The sequence below is a fragment of the Garra rufa genome, chromosome 2 (assembly GCF_049309525.1).
Source record: "Garra rufa chromosome 2, GarRuf1.0, whole genome shotgun sequence".
Taxonomy (NCBI): Eukaryota; Metazoa; Chordata; class Actinopteri; order Cypriniformes; family Cyprinidae; genus Garra; species Garra rufa.
Window position 1 is genome coordinate 72,411,114 of NC_133362.1, and position 13,159 is coordinate 72,424,272.

At 44.5% G+C, this 13,159-nt stretch overlaps 13 non-coding genes across 13 annotated transcripts; all 13 read left to right on the forward strand.

Annotated features, from left to right (window-relative positions):
* Window positions 1-1,140: 1,140 nt before the first annotated feature.
* trnal-uag (transfer RNA leucine (anticodon UAG)) lies at window positions 1,141-1,222 on the forward strand. Its single transcript has one exon. It is a non-coding gene; the product is annotated as a tRNA-Leu (tRNA).
* A 153-nt stretch (window positions 1,223-1,375) lies between these two features.
* On the forward strand, window positions 1,376-1,457 carry trnal-aag (transfer RNA leucine (anticodon AAG)). Its single transcript has one exon. It is a non-coding gene; the product is annotated as a tRNA-Leu (tRNA).
* A 3,046-nt stretch (window positions 1,458-4,503) lies between these two features.
* trnal-uag (transfer RNA leucine (anticodon UAG)) lies at window positions 4,504-4,585 on the forward strand. Its single transcript has one exon. It is a non-coding gene; the product is annotated as a tRNA-Leu (tRNA).
* A 1,173-nt stretch (window positions 4,586-5,758) lies between these two features.
* On the forward strand, window positions 5,759-5,842 carry trnal-aag (transfer RNA leucine (anticodon AAG)). The gene has a single exon. It is a non-coding gene; the product is annotated as a tRNA-Leu (tRNA).
* A 24-nt stretch (window positions 5,843-5,866) lies between these two features.
* On the forward strand, window positions 5,867-5,948 carry trnal-uag (transfer RNA leucine (anticodon UAG)). The gene has a single exon. It is a non-coding gene; the product is annotated as a tRNA-Leu (tRNA).
* Window positions 5,949-6,101: 153 nt separating this feature from the next.
* On the forward strand, window positions 6,102-6,183 carry trnal-aag (transfer RNA leucine (anticodon AAG)). Its single transcript has one exon. It is a non-coding gene; the product is annotated as a tRNA-Leu (tRNA).
* Window positions 6,184-7,222: 1,039 nt separating this feature from the next.
* On the forward strand, window positions 7,223-7,304 carry trnal-uaa (transfer RNA leucine (anticodon UAA)). The gene has a single exon. It is a non-coding gene; the product is annotated as a tRNA-Leu (tRNA).
* Window positions 7,305-7,457: 153 nt separating this feature from the next.
* Window positions 7,458-7,539, forward strand: trnal-aag (transfer RNA leucine (anticodon AAG)). Its single transcript has one exon. It is a non-coding gene; the product is annotated as a tRNA-Leu (tRNA).
* A 1,100-nt stretch (window positions 7,540-8,639) lies between these two features.
* On the forward strand, window positions 8,640-8,722 carry trnal-uag (transfer RNA leucine (anticodon UAG)). The gene has a single exon. It is a non-coding gene; the product is annotated as a tRNA-Leu (tRNA).
* A 156-nt stretch (window positions 8,723-8,878) lies between these two features.
* On the forward strand, window positions 8,879-8,960 carry trnal-uag (transfer RNA leucine (anticodon UAG)). The gene has a single exon. It is a non-coding gene; the product is annotated as a tRNA-Leu (tRNA).
* An 892-nt stretch (window positions 8,961-9,852) lies between these two features.
* trnal-aag (transfer RNA leucine (anticodon AAG)) lies at window positions 9,853-9,934 on the forward strand. The gene has a single exon. It is a non-coding gene; the product is annotated as a tRNA-Leu (tRNA).
* Window positions 9,935-11,965: 2,031 nt separating this feature from the next.
* On the forward strand, window positions 11,966-12,039 carry trnat-cgu (transfer RNA threonine (anticodon CGU)). Its single transcript has one exon. It is a non-coding gene; the product is annotated as a tRNA-Thr (tRNA).
* Window positions 12,040-12,422: 383 nt separating this feature from the next.
* Window positions 12,423-12,496, forward strand: trnat-ugu (transfer RNA threonine (anticodon UGU)). Its single transcript has one exon. It is a non-coding gene; the product is annotated as a tRNA-Thr (tRNA).
* The last annotated feature ends 663 nt before the right edge of the window (window positions 12,497-13,159 follow it).

Sequence of the window (13,159 nt, forward strand, 5' to 3'; positions counted from 1 at the left end):
GAATGGATTGAGAAAATTGAAAAAAAGGATGAAAGCAATGATAATGTGAAAGTGCTTTTAAAGGGAAAAGAGAAAGACTTTCAAGAATGTGTTCTGAAAGATTTTTACATATGTTTTAGAAATAAAGTGTGTAAAAGACCAGTTGCGGAACAATTTTGGAAAAAAATCTTTGTGGTAATAGATGAGGAGAGAATCTGGAAAAATTTAAAGTGGAAATACTTAGACGCAAACCTTGAATCTTTGGACTATTTTATCAGACACAATGTCATTTTTACTGAAACAAAATTGGCACAAATTGGCAGTAGTGATAACGCACTATGTAAAGTATGTGAACTAGAAAATGAAAGTATTATGCACTTGTTTTTAAAATGTGTTAAATTAAACAACTTTATGGGAAAGTTAAAAGAAATGATGAAAAGGATGATGACAAGTAGAACAGAGGAAATTGAGGAGGAGTCAGAATGGTGTAAAATATTTTTATTTGGTTTCAATGGAAGTAAAACAAAGCTTGTAAATCTGTTTTTATCTGTTGCAAGAAAGGCAATTTGGGAAAGGAGAAACATTGTGAAAAACAAACGTGCAAACATTGATGTCTGGAAAATGTATAAAAGAAAACTGGAACAATATTTTAGAACTGTTGATGAATATTTTAAAATGGAAGAGAATGAGGCTGTGTTTTGCAAGAATTTTATGTATAATAATCCTTACATTATGTATACTCGAGAGGGATTGAAAATGGATTTGCCTGAATAATTGTTGCTCTTTACATGTTGTTTTCAGTAATACATGTCATAGTGAGCTAAAACTTAAAATAATTGTAAATAACTTTGAATATGATTCTGAGCTGATGTTTAAAAGATGTTTGTAAATGTATATAATGTATATTATGGAATATTTTTCTAATAAAAAAAAAAAACGTAGCATAAGGCGCTGGATTAAGGCTCCAGTCTCTTCGGGGGTGTGGGTTTGAATCCCACTGCTGGCCAGACAGAGTTTTGGAAGGCTATTGTGCGTACAAAAAAAAAAGTATTTTGCCCGCATTCCAGAGGCTTTGCATAGAAGGTCCGGCGGCCGACGTTCTCTCTATATTTGGGGCAGGGGAAGAGGGCAGAAAACGGCCCTCGAAAGTGCAAATCCCAGGGTAGTGTGGCCGAGTGGTCTAAGGTGCTGGGTTTAGGCTCCAGTCTCTTCGGGGGCGTGGGTTCGAATCCCATCGCTGCCAGCAGCCATTTTAGCCAAGGCAGGGAGGCCCTCTAACCCGCTTGAGAGCAGGCTTGTTTTATGCAAACAGAATTAGACTGGAGCCGCTCCGCAGAGTCAGTATTAGGGAGGTCGTTTGACCTGTCGTAAAGACCCGTGGAACACACCAAGTCAAGGTAGCGTGGCCGAGCGGTCTAAGGCGCTGGATTAAGGCTCCAGTCTCTTCGGGGGCGTGGGTTCGAATCCCACTGCTGCCAGAGAAGTCTTTTGGAAAGCTTCTGAGGCTGCTAAGCGACTGGAGAAGTGACGCTGCATGCTCATCCAAACTTAGCCGCTTTCGCATTCTTTGCAATTTAGCAAAGTCAGTGCTGGAAGCTTGTCCCAGTCTCTGCTCCATTCCAACAGAGGCACACCAATAATTTACAATCATAGGAGAGGTGCAATAAAAAAACAAACAAACAACTCAACGAATTTGAAAATTATATTAATGAAAAACAATGAGTAGTCTACAAGAATGGAGACAGCCAATGTAACTCATGAAAAGTTTTTGGTGAAATAACAGCTGCCTGATCATTTAGATTTTAAATGCAACACAGCTGGCTATCGTTTTCACATAAGCCCCAAAGGCCTTGATTAGCGGATTCAGGTGTGCTTGATCAGAGATGGACCTCCACTCCACAGGAAGGGGGCCACCAGGAGTACACTCAAAAAAATAATTAGGTCTAAAAATAAACTTTATGTAATTCAATTAAATGCTAATTTTCCATGTATTTGGATTACATAGTTTTAATATAAACATATTAATAAACTTAATGTGATTCATATGCATCAGTGATACGTGAATGAAACAGGTAAGGTTTATGTAATTATTCCCAGTGTTAAACAAGCACTGCTCAGTGTTCATGTGTTTCCACACTACAGAGTGTTCAAGTAGCATTGACACAGTGTTGGAGTTAATGAGATCATTATGTGATGATTGATCATTAATGATGAACACCTGCTGAATCATCAATGGAAAGAGAAACACAAGAACTACAGCTGACTTCAACCACAGCCTTAGAGGAAATCAACTCAAATAAAACAATACATTAAACCTCTCAAGATCTGATTCAACAACTCCACAAACAGATTGACCAGCTTCACTCATTACTAACCAGATTGTCTTCTGTCAGACTTCTAGAGAAGCTCTTATTGTGAACTAACAAACGTGTAGATGTTTTGTTTCATGTGAAATCACCATCAATGAGAGCAGGGTTTCCTTTGGTTGGGATCTTGACCCGTCACATGCTAGGTTTAATGTTGTGCTGATAGCTTTTGTTGTACTTAAATCAAACATGTTGAGCTTGGCCAACAAAGTGTAAAAAAAAAAAAAGTAGGGGGATCTGTTAGTGTGTTAATTTCTTTTGTAGTTTATTTGTTGCATAGATGGATGTTGTGTTTCTTTAATATTAGGCCTACTTACAGCTTTACATTTATGTGTTGTATAAATCATATTAGCTGAATCATTTTATCATACATTGTTTGCTAAAGGTTTTCATCTGTTTCTTTCTAAAGACCACAGACATAATGAATCAGCATATGAATCTCAACAATGGTGATAATCAACAAAATGTTCAGATACATCTCTGAACATCTTAAAACAAGCTATTAAAAAGTCTCAACAAAAAAGGAAGCATAAAAACAATTTTTTAAGAGTAAAATAAAAATAATCTGACAATTCCACTGCATTGTTTATTCATGTTGCAATGCATGCTGGGATACATGGGAGGGTCTTTTACCAAACTTGTACCCAGCATGCATTGCAACATGACACATATTGTTGACCGTCACCATTGTTGAGATTCATATACAGATTCTTGATGTTTTTTGATTTGAAGGTTATACAGATGAAAACTTTTTGAGCACAAAATGAAATACAAAGTATCTAATCTTCGTGACTTATGAAAAACAGTTACTTATGAAGCTATAGAGACTGCTATAACAACACAACACCCATCAAATCTGGACTTTGAAAGAATCTGGAGGATTGACTAACTTTTTTTCTTCTTTGACTTTGGTGGCTACGCTTCATGTGTTTTATTTTTACACAATTAAAGCTACCCCCATTGACACCAGCATGTGACGGGTCAAGATCCCAACCAAAGGAACCCCTGCTCTCATTGATGGTGATTTCACATGAAACAAAACATCTACACGTTTGTTAGTTCTCAATAAGAGCTTCTCTAGAAGTCTGACAGAAGTCAATCTGGTTAGTAATGAGTGAAGCTGGTCAATCTGTTTGTGGAGTTGTTGAATCAGATCTTGAGAGGTTTAATGTATTGTTTTATTTGAGTAGATTTCCTCTAAGGCTGTGGTTGAAGTCAGCTGTAGTTCTTGTGTTTCTCTTTCCATTGATGATTCATCAGGTGTTCATCATTAATGATCAATCATCACATAATGATCTCATTAACTCCAACACTGTGTCAATGCTACTTGAACACTCTGTAGTATGGAAACACATGAACACTGAGCAGTGCTTGTTTAACACTGGGAATAATTACATAAACCTTACCTGTTTCATTCACGTATCACTGATGCATATGAATCACATTAAGTTTATTAATATGTTTAAATTAAAACTATGTAATCCAAATACATGGAAAATTAGCATTTAATTGAATTACATAAAGTTTATTTTTAGACCGAATTATTTTTTTGAGTGTAGAACTGCATACCCTGTATTAAGGATTTCTTTACGGCGGCGAATTACAAGGCATCAGCTTGTGGCGAAGCGCAACCCAAATACAGCGACGATGATCCCTACACCGCTGTTCTGCTCTCCAGAGCAAATACAGAGCGGTGAAACTCTCGATAAATGACCGATCAACAACTTCTTGTAAAAAGATGGCTGCCAACGGGGTTCGAAACTTTTAGAAACTTTCGCTTCTGACGCACCTGACGCGCGTAAATTTCGCTTCAAACTTTTGTTTTTATGCGCGTCCATTTCGCTCTTGACAGGCGAATGAACACAAAGTGGTCACGCGTATAAATAGAAGCGGCAGGCGCGAATTTAGACGCTTATTCGCGTTTGGTGTGAACGTAGCATAAGGCGCTGGATTAAGGCTCCAGTCTCTTCGGGGGTGTGGGTTTGAATCCCACTGCTGCCCAGACAGAGTTTTGGAAGGCTATTGTGCGTACGTAAAAAAAAAACGTTCTTTGCCCGCATTCCAGAGGCTTTGCATAGAAGGTCCGGCGGCCGACGTTCTCTCTATATTTGGGGCGGGGGAAGAGGGCAGAAAACGGCCCACGAAAGTGCAAATCCAGGGTAGCGTGGCCGAGTGGTCTAAGGCGCTGGATTTAGGCTCCAGTCTCTTCGGGGGCGTGGGTTCGAATCCCATCGCTGCCAGCAGCCATTTTAACCAAGGCAGGGAGGCCCTCTAACCCGCTTGGGAGCAGGCTTGTTTTATGCAAACAGAATTAGACTGGAGCCGTTCCGCAGAGTCAGTAATAGGGAGGCCTTTGACCTGTCGTAAAGACCCGTGGAACACACCATGACAAGGTAGCGTGGCCGAGCCGTCTAAGGCGCTGGATTAAGGCTCCAGTCTCTTTGGGGGCGTGGGTTCGAATCCCTCCGCAAATACAGAGCAGTGAAACTCTTAGGCCCTCTAACCTGCTTGGCAGTGGGAATATTTCACGCAAACAGGATCAGACTGCAGCAGTTCTGCAGAGTAAGTATTAGGGAGGCCGTTCCACCTGTCGAAGAGACCCTTGGAGTGCAACCCGATGAGGTAGCATGGTCGCGCGGTCCAATGCTACGTTCACACCAAACGGGAATATGCGTCTGGTCCGAGTGTCTAGTTCGCGCGAATTGAGCATCTGGCGCGTTAGGTGCGTTAAGCGCGAATTGTGCTTTTTTGTGAATCACGCGTCTGACAAGAATTCGCGTCTGCTGCCCGAGGTGAAAAATCGGAACTTCTGCGTCAATTCGCGCCGCATTAACCAATCAGAAGCCTGCTTGATGCTGACCTCCACTCCACAGGAAGGGGGCCACCAGGAGTAGGACTGCATACCCCTGTATAAAGGATGCCTTTACGGCGGCGAATTACAAGGCATCAGCTTGCGGCGAAGCGCGACAAGAAAAAAAAAGGCCCACGAAGGTGTATGTGCCAGGGTAGCGTGGCCGAGTGGTCTAAGGTGCTGGATTAAGGCTCCAGTCTCTTCGGGGGAGTGGGTTTGAATCCCACTACTGCCAAGAGAGAGTTTCGGAAGGCTTTTGTGCCTACACACAAAAAAAAACGTTCTTTTCCCCAACTCCAGAGGCTTTGCAAAGAAGGTCCGGCGGCCGACGTTTTCTCTATCTTTGGGGTGGGGGAAGAGGGCAGAAAAGGGCCCACGAAGGTGAACATTCCAGGGTAGTGTGGCCGAGAGGTCTAAGGCGTTCGATTTAGGCTCCACTCTCCTTGGGGGCGTGGGTTCACTTGTTTTACGCAAACAGGATTAGACTGGAGCCGTTCCGCAGAGTCACCATTAGGGAGGTCGTTTGACCTGGCGTAAAGACCCGTGGAACACACCATGACAAGGTAGCGTGGCCGAGCGGTCTAAGGCGCTGGATTAAGGCTCCAGTCTCTTCGGGGGCGTGGGTTCGAATCCCACCGCAAATACAGAGCCCACGAAAGTGCAAATCCAGGGTAGCGTGGCCGAGTAGTCTAAGGCGCTGGATTTAGGCTCCAGTCTCTTCGGGGGCGTGGGTTCGAATCCCATCGCTGCCAGCAGCCATTTTAACCAAGGCAGGGAGGCCCTCTAACCCACTTGGGAGCAGGCTTGTTTTATGCAAACAGAATTAGACTGGAGCCGTTCCGCAGAGTCACTATTAGGGAGGTCGTTTGACCTGTCGTAAAGACCCGTGGAACACACCATGACTAGGTAGCGTGGCCGAGCGGTCTAAGGCGCTGGATTAAGGCTCCAGTCTCTTCGGGGGCGTGGGTTCGAATCCCACCGCTGCCAGGGAAGTCTTTTGGAAAGCTTCTGAGGCTGCTAAGCGACTGGAGAAGTGACGCTGCATGCTCATCCAAACTTAGCTGCTTTCGCATTCTTTGCCATTTAGAAAAGTCAGTGCTGGAAGCTTGTCCCAGCCTCTGCTCCATTCCAACAGAGGCACACCAATAATTTACAATCATAGGAGAGGTGCAATAAAAAACAAACAAACAACTCAACGAATTTGAAAATTATATTAATGAAAAACAATGAGTAGTCTACAAGAATGGAGACAGCCAATGTCACTCATGGAAAGTTTTTGGTGAAATAACAGCTGCCTGATCATTTTGATTTTAAATGCAACACAGCTGGCTATCGTTTTCACATAAGCCCCAAAGGCCTTGATTAGCGGATTCAGGTGTGCTTGATCAGAGATGGACCTCCACTCCACAGGAAGGGGGCCACCAGGAGTAGGACTGCATACCCTGTATTAAGGATGCCTTTACGGCGACGAATTACAAGGCATCAGCTTGTGGCGAAGCGCAACCCAAATACAGCGACGATGATCCCTACACCGCTGTTCTGCTCTCCAGAGCAAATACAGAGCGGTGACACTCTCGATAAATGACCGATCAACAACAGACATCTTGTAAAAAGATGGCTGCCAACGGGGTTCGAAACTTTTTGAAACTTTCGCATCTGACGTGCGTAAATTTCGCTTCAAACTTTTGTTTTTATGCGCGTCCATTTCGCTCTTGACGGGCGAATGAACACAAAGTGGTCACGTGTATAAATAGTAGCGGCAGGCGCGAAGTTAGACGTGTATTTGCGTTTGGTGTGAACGTAGCATAAGGCGCTGGATTAAGGCTCCAGTCTCTTCAGGGGTGTGGGTTTGAATCCCACTGCTGCCCAGACAGAGTTTTGGAAGGCTATTGTGCATACAAAAAAAAAAAACGTTCTTTGCCCGCATTCCAGAGGCTTTGCATAGAAGGTCTGGCGGCCGACGTTCTCTCTATATTTGGGGCGGGGGAAGAGGGCAGAAAACGGCCCACGAAAGTGCAAATCCCAAGGTAGCGTGGCAGAGTGGTCTAAGGCGCTGGATTTAAGCTCCAGTCTCTTCGGGGGCGTGGGTTCGAATCCCATCGCTGCCAGTAGCCATTTTAACCAAGGCAGGGAGGCCCTCTAACCCGCTTGGGAGCAGGCTTGTTTTATGCAAACAGAATTAGACTGGAGCTGTTCCGCAGAGTCAGTATTAGGGAGGTCGTTTGACCTGTCGTAAAGACCCGTGGAACACACCGTGACAAGGTAGCGTGGCCGAGCGGTCTAAGGCGCTGGATTAAGGCTCCAGTCTCTTCGGGGGCGCGGGTTCGAATCCCACCGCTGCCAGAGAAGTCTTTTGGAAAGCTTCTGACGCTGCTAAGCGACTGGAGAAGTGACGCTGCATGCTCATCCAAACTTAGCCGCTTTCGCATTCTTTGCAATTTAGCAAAGTCAGTGCTGGAAGCTTGTCCCAGCCTCTGCTCCATTCCAACAGAGGCACACCAATAATTTACAATCATAGGAGAGGTGCAATAAAAAACAAACAAACAACTCAACGAATTTGAAAATTATATTAATGAAAAACAATGAGTAGTCTACAAGAATGGAGACAGCCAATGTAACTCATGGAATGTTTTGGGTGAAATAACAGCTGCCTGATCATTTTGATTTTAAATGCAACACAGCTGGCTATCGTTTTCACATAAGCCCCAAAGGCCTTGATTAGCGGATTCAGGTGTGCTTGATCAGAGATGGACCTCCACTCCACAGGAAGGGGGCCACCAGGAGTAGGACTGCATACCCTGTATTAAGGATGCCTTTACGGCGGCAAATTACAAGGCACCAGCTTGTGGCGAAGCGCAACCCAAATACAGCGACGATGATCCCTACACCACTGTTCTGCTCTCCAGAGCAAATACAGAGCGGTGAAACTCTTAGGCCCTCTAACCCGCTTGGCAGCGGGAATATTTCACGCAAACAGGATCAGACTGCAGCAGTTCTGCAGAGTAAGTATTAGGGAGGCCGTTCCACCTGTCGAAGAGACCCTTGGAGCGCAACCCGACGAGGTAGCATGGTCGCGCGGTCCAATGCTACGTTCACACCAAACGGGAATATGCGTCTGGTCCGAGTGTCTAGTTCGCGCGAATTGAGCATCTGGCGCGTTAGGTGCGTTAAGCGCGAATTGTGCTTTTTTGTGAATCACGCGTCTGACAAGAATTCGCGTCTGCTGCCCGAGGTGAAAAATCGGAACTTCTGCGTCAATTCGCGCCGCATTAACCAATCAGAAGCCTGCTTGATGCTGACCTCCACTCCACAGGAAGGGGGCCACCAGGAGTAGGACTGCATACCCTGTATAAAGGATGCCTTTACGGCGGCGAATTACAAGGCATCAGCTTGCGGCGAAGCGCGAAAAAAAAAAAAAAGGCCCACGAAGGTATATGTGCCAAGGTAGCGTGGCCGAGTGGTCTAAGGCGCTGGATTTAGGCTCCAGTCTCTTCGGGGGCGTGGGTTTGAATCCCACTGTTGGCCAGACAGAGTTTTGGAAGGCTATTGTGCGTACAAAAAAAAAAAAGTATTTTGCCCGCATTCCAGAGGCTTTGCATAGAAGGTCCGGCGGCCGACGTTCTCTCTATATTTGGGGCGGGGGAAGAGGGCAGAAAACGGCCCACGAAAGTGTAAATCCCAGGGTAGCGTGGCCGAGTGGTCTAAGGCGCTGGATTTAGGCTCCAGTCTCTTCGGGGGCGTGGGTTAGAATCCCATCGCTGCCAGCAGCCATTTTAGCCAAGGCAGGGAGGCCCTCTAACCCGCTTGAGAGCAGGCTTGTTTTATGCAAACAGAATTAGACTGGAGCCGCTTCGCAGAGTCAGTATTAGGGAGGTCGTTTGACCTGTCGTAAAGACCCGTGGAACACACCATGACAAGGTAGCGTGGCCGAGTGGTCTAAGGCATTTGAGTTAGGCTCCAGTCTCCTCGGGGGCGTTGGTTCAAATCCCATTGCTGCCAGCAGCCATTTTAACCAAGGCAGGGAGGCCCTCTAACCCGCTTGGGAGCGGGATTATTTCAAGCAAACAGGATTAGACTGCAGCAGGAGCCTGCTTGATGCTGACCTCCACTCCACAGGAAGGGGGCCACCAGGAGTAGGACTGCATACCCCTGTATAAAGGATGCCTTTACGGCGGCAAATTACAAGGCATCAGCTTGCGGCGAAGCGCGACAAGAAAAAAAAATGGGCCCACGAAGGTGAATGTCCCAGGGTAGCGTGGGTTTGAATCCCACTCCTGCCAAGACTATTGTGCCTACGCAAAAAAAAATGTTCTTTGCCCGCACTCCAGAGGAGTGCAAAGAAGGTCCGGAGGCCGACGTTCTCTCTATCTTTGGGGTGGGGGAAGAGGGCAGAAACGGGCCTAGGAAGGTGCATGTTCCAGAGTTGCGTGGCCGAGTGGTCTAAGGCATTTGATTTAGTCTCCAGTCTCCTCGGGGGCGTGGGTTCAAATCCCATCGCTGCCAGCAGCCATTTTAACCAAGGCAGGGAGGCCCTCTAACCCGCTTGGGAGCGGGCTTGTTTTACACAAACAGGATTAGTCTGCAGCCGTTCCGCAGAGTCAGTATTAGGGAGGCCGTTTGACCTGTCGTAAAGACCCGTGAAGCACAACATGACGAGGTAGCGTGGCCGAGTGGTCTAAGGCGCTGGATTAAGGCTCCAGTCTCTTTGGGGGCGTGGGTTTGAATCCCACTGCTGCCAGGGAAGTCTTTTGGAAAGCTCCTGAGGCTGCGAAGCGACTGGAGAAGTGATGCTGCATGCTCATCCAAACTTAGCCGCTTTCTTCAGCTGGTTGTACAGACCCGTGGAACACAACATGACGAGGTAGCGTGGCCAAGCGGTCTAAGTCGCTGGATTAAGGCTCCAGTCACTTCGGGGGATGAATTCCCACCGCTGCCAGGGAAGTCTTTTGGAAAGCTCCTCAGGCTGCGACTGGAGAAGTGACGCTGCATGCTCATCCAAACTTAGAGATGGACCTCCACTCCACAGGAAGGGGGCCACCAGGAGTAGAACAGGAGTTTTGGAATCAGAATCAGAAAGAGCTTTATTGCCAAGTATGCTTGCGTATACAAGGAATTTGTTTCAGTGTTATTAGCTTCCAGTACTCAGAGACGCACAGACAATAAAAATTTAGAATAAGAAAAATACACATATGTAAGCATAAATAGACCAAAAATAAAAATAGTAAATAATAATAAGAATTCCACGCATAATCTCTTTGTACATCCGATTTAACGTGAAATTGAGCGCACATGCACGAGCGCAAAACCCATCCCTGCCTCCTCCCCGTATAAATATGATAATGACTCCACTTTGGCAAAACCAAACGAAAAAGCAAGCAAGAGAAACTTCACAGAATGTGAATTGAAGGTGCTCCTATCGGAGGTAGACCGGAGAAAAACTGTTATTTACAAGTTTGTAAAAAAAAATAAATAGAAAAAATAGAGTGGGAGAGTTTAGCTGACGTTGTTAAGGCAGTGGGGTCTGATCATCGCACTGTGAAAGAATTCAAAAAGAAATGGTCCGATGTAAAGTTGCAGGTAAGAGGAGAACAGCGGCAACTTACGTTTCAGCACATCAGTCAGAGTCATAGAGCGGAAGCAGATGAACGTCTTCGTCTTTGTTTGAATAAGTGCAACGTTGTCTTAAAGTAGGCCTATGTCTATAAAGGTTCATATAATGCATCACCACACGGTGTGATGCTGACATAATGTGATTTAGTTTGACACAAAGCAACCGAGTGATCCTTTTCAGCTAAATATAATTTCCCACCCCAACATCACCACTCTGTTCCAGCCAATTACATTTTCATCTCATTCCACAGTCAAATCCCTAATTACACATTTACATTTGTTTAAAAAGGCCTCAAATTCTTTACAATATAAAAACATATGTAAAATCCCCTCCTCTTTGGAATTCCAAAATTGGAATGTTTGGAATATTTTATAAGACATAAAGTGTTTTTTACTGAGGTTATTTTAAAGAAAATAGGGATGGAACAAAACGCAATGTGTAAAGTGTGCCAGGAGAAAGAGGAGGGGATTTTACATATGTTTTTATATTGTAAAGAATTTTTTGAAAGGGATTTGACTGTGGAATGGGATGAAAATGTAATTGGCTGGAACAGAGTGGTGATGTTGGGGTGGGAAAAGAAGTGTAAAAACAAAAAGTTTATAAATCTGTGGGTAAAGTTGATGAAAAGTGCAATATGGGAAAGAAGAACTGTGGCTAAAAACGAAAAAACTGTGTTGGATGTACATGGGAAGACTGTATGTGCATTTTAATTGTGAAAATAATTTAGATGCTTTTTATCATGTTTTTACTCCACACGTTTGTTCTGTCTTAAAAGATTTGATGTGGAAACTGCCAGAATTTGAAAGAGATTTCTGAATGTATATATAGAGAATGTGATATGAAAATGTTTTGTTTAATGGAAAACTTTTAATCTTATTGTATTTTACTGTTTGAAATTTCTAAAAAAAAAAAAAAAAAAAAAAAAAAATGGATACCCCATTGGACTTCTAGACTGCCAGATGAGGCCATTCAAGGTTGTGGGTTTGAGTCCCACCAGAGTTGTGGCTTTTGGCTTTCTGGTAACTCTCACACTGTGCAGTGTTGCCCTCAGGCAGTAGAAATTTGTGGACATTCTATTTTAAGCGTACCAGCACCTGGCCTGCCTCTGGATGTTTTGACACTCTTGAGTCACCCTCCCGACAGCCTTGCATGGGGTTTGGCGCCGTGGCTTAGTTGGTTAAAGCGCCTGTCTCGTAAACAGGAGATCCTGGATTCAAATCCCAGCGGTGCCTTGGGCTTCGTTCCAGTACAGCAAGCGCAAGCTTTTCCAAAAGCGACCTGCAAACAGGGATAGCAAGGGCAGCGAGTGGTTAAACGCCTTAAAGCTGTCCAGCGTCCGGTCAGCCAACCCCTTGCCTCTTCTCTGGGAGCCTGGATCGTCTGAGTCGGGCGAATGTGTGGCCAGGCTAGTCTAGTAAACAGGAGATCCTGCGTTTGAATCCCAGCGATGCCTTTTGTTGCACGCCACAATACAGCAGAGCTCGTGCTTTACCAAAAAACGGACGGCGAAAGGGGACACAGAGGAGCTTGAGGACAGCGGGCGGATTCTCCTGCAACATAACCCTCTCACCTGCTTTTGAAGAGTAGCATTCAGGCTAACTTTACCCACCAAGGAGGTGCCGTGGCTTAGCTGGTCAAATCCCCTGTCTTGTAAACAGGCGATCCTGGGTTCGAATCCCAGCGGTGCCTTTCCACTGGTGGCTGTCTCTGGCCTCGCTGTTGGATGGGAGACCCTGACAACATTCTATGTTTTTGAACCGTGCCTCAAGTGTGCAAAGACCTGGGGCCCCATGTATCAACGCTTCATTCCAATTTTGTCTCCACACATCTTCCACTCATGTTTCTCCATATAAAATCTTCTTTTAAATCTTTGAATTTTTGCACCCAATACTTATTTACAATTGGTTCTTTAAAAACACTATCCCTAAAACCACAATAATACATTTTTACAGTACATTCTTTAAAATCAAACATTTTCTCCCCCAATTTCACATAGATGTTCTCTGTTTGCACTTCTTCCATACTCTCAATCCTTTTAATCCACTCTTTTGGTATTGCATTTTTTATGGTTTCATAATTGTTTGTAATTTCTTTTTTACTATATTCTTCTTTTGCTCAATGTATTGTGTTGGTAAAAAAACCCTCTTTGAACTCATAAAATATCTCTCAACCTGGTCTGTATGAAAGGTGGAAGATGTATGGTTTCTCCTGTATCACTTCATTACAAACCTTACACCTGTATTTATCTCGCACTGTTTTTATTTGCACCTAACTGTTATACGCCTATGCTATACACTACCAGTCAAAGGTACTTTTTTAAAGAAAAATAATTATCTAATTTTGTGAAATAGG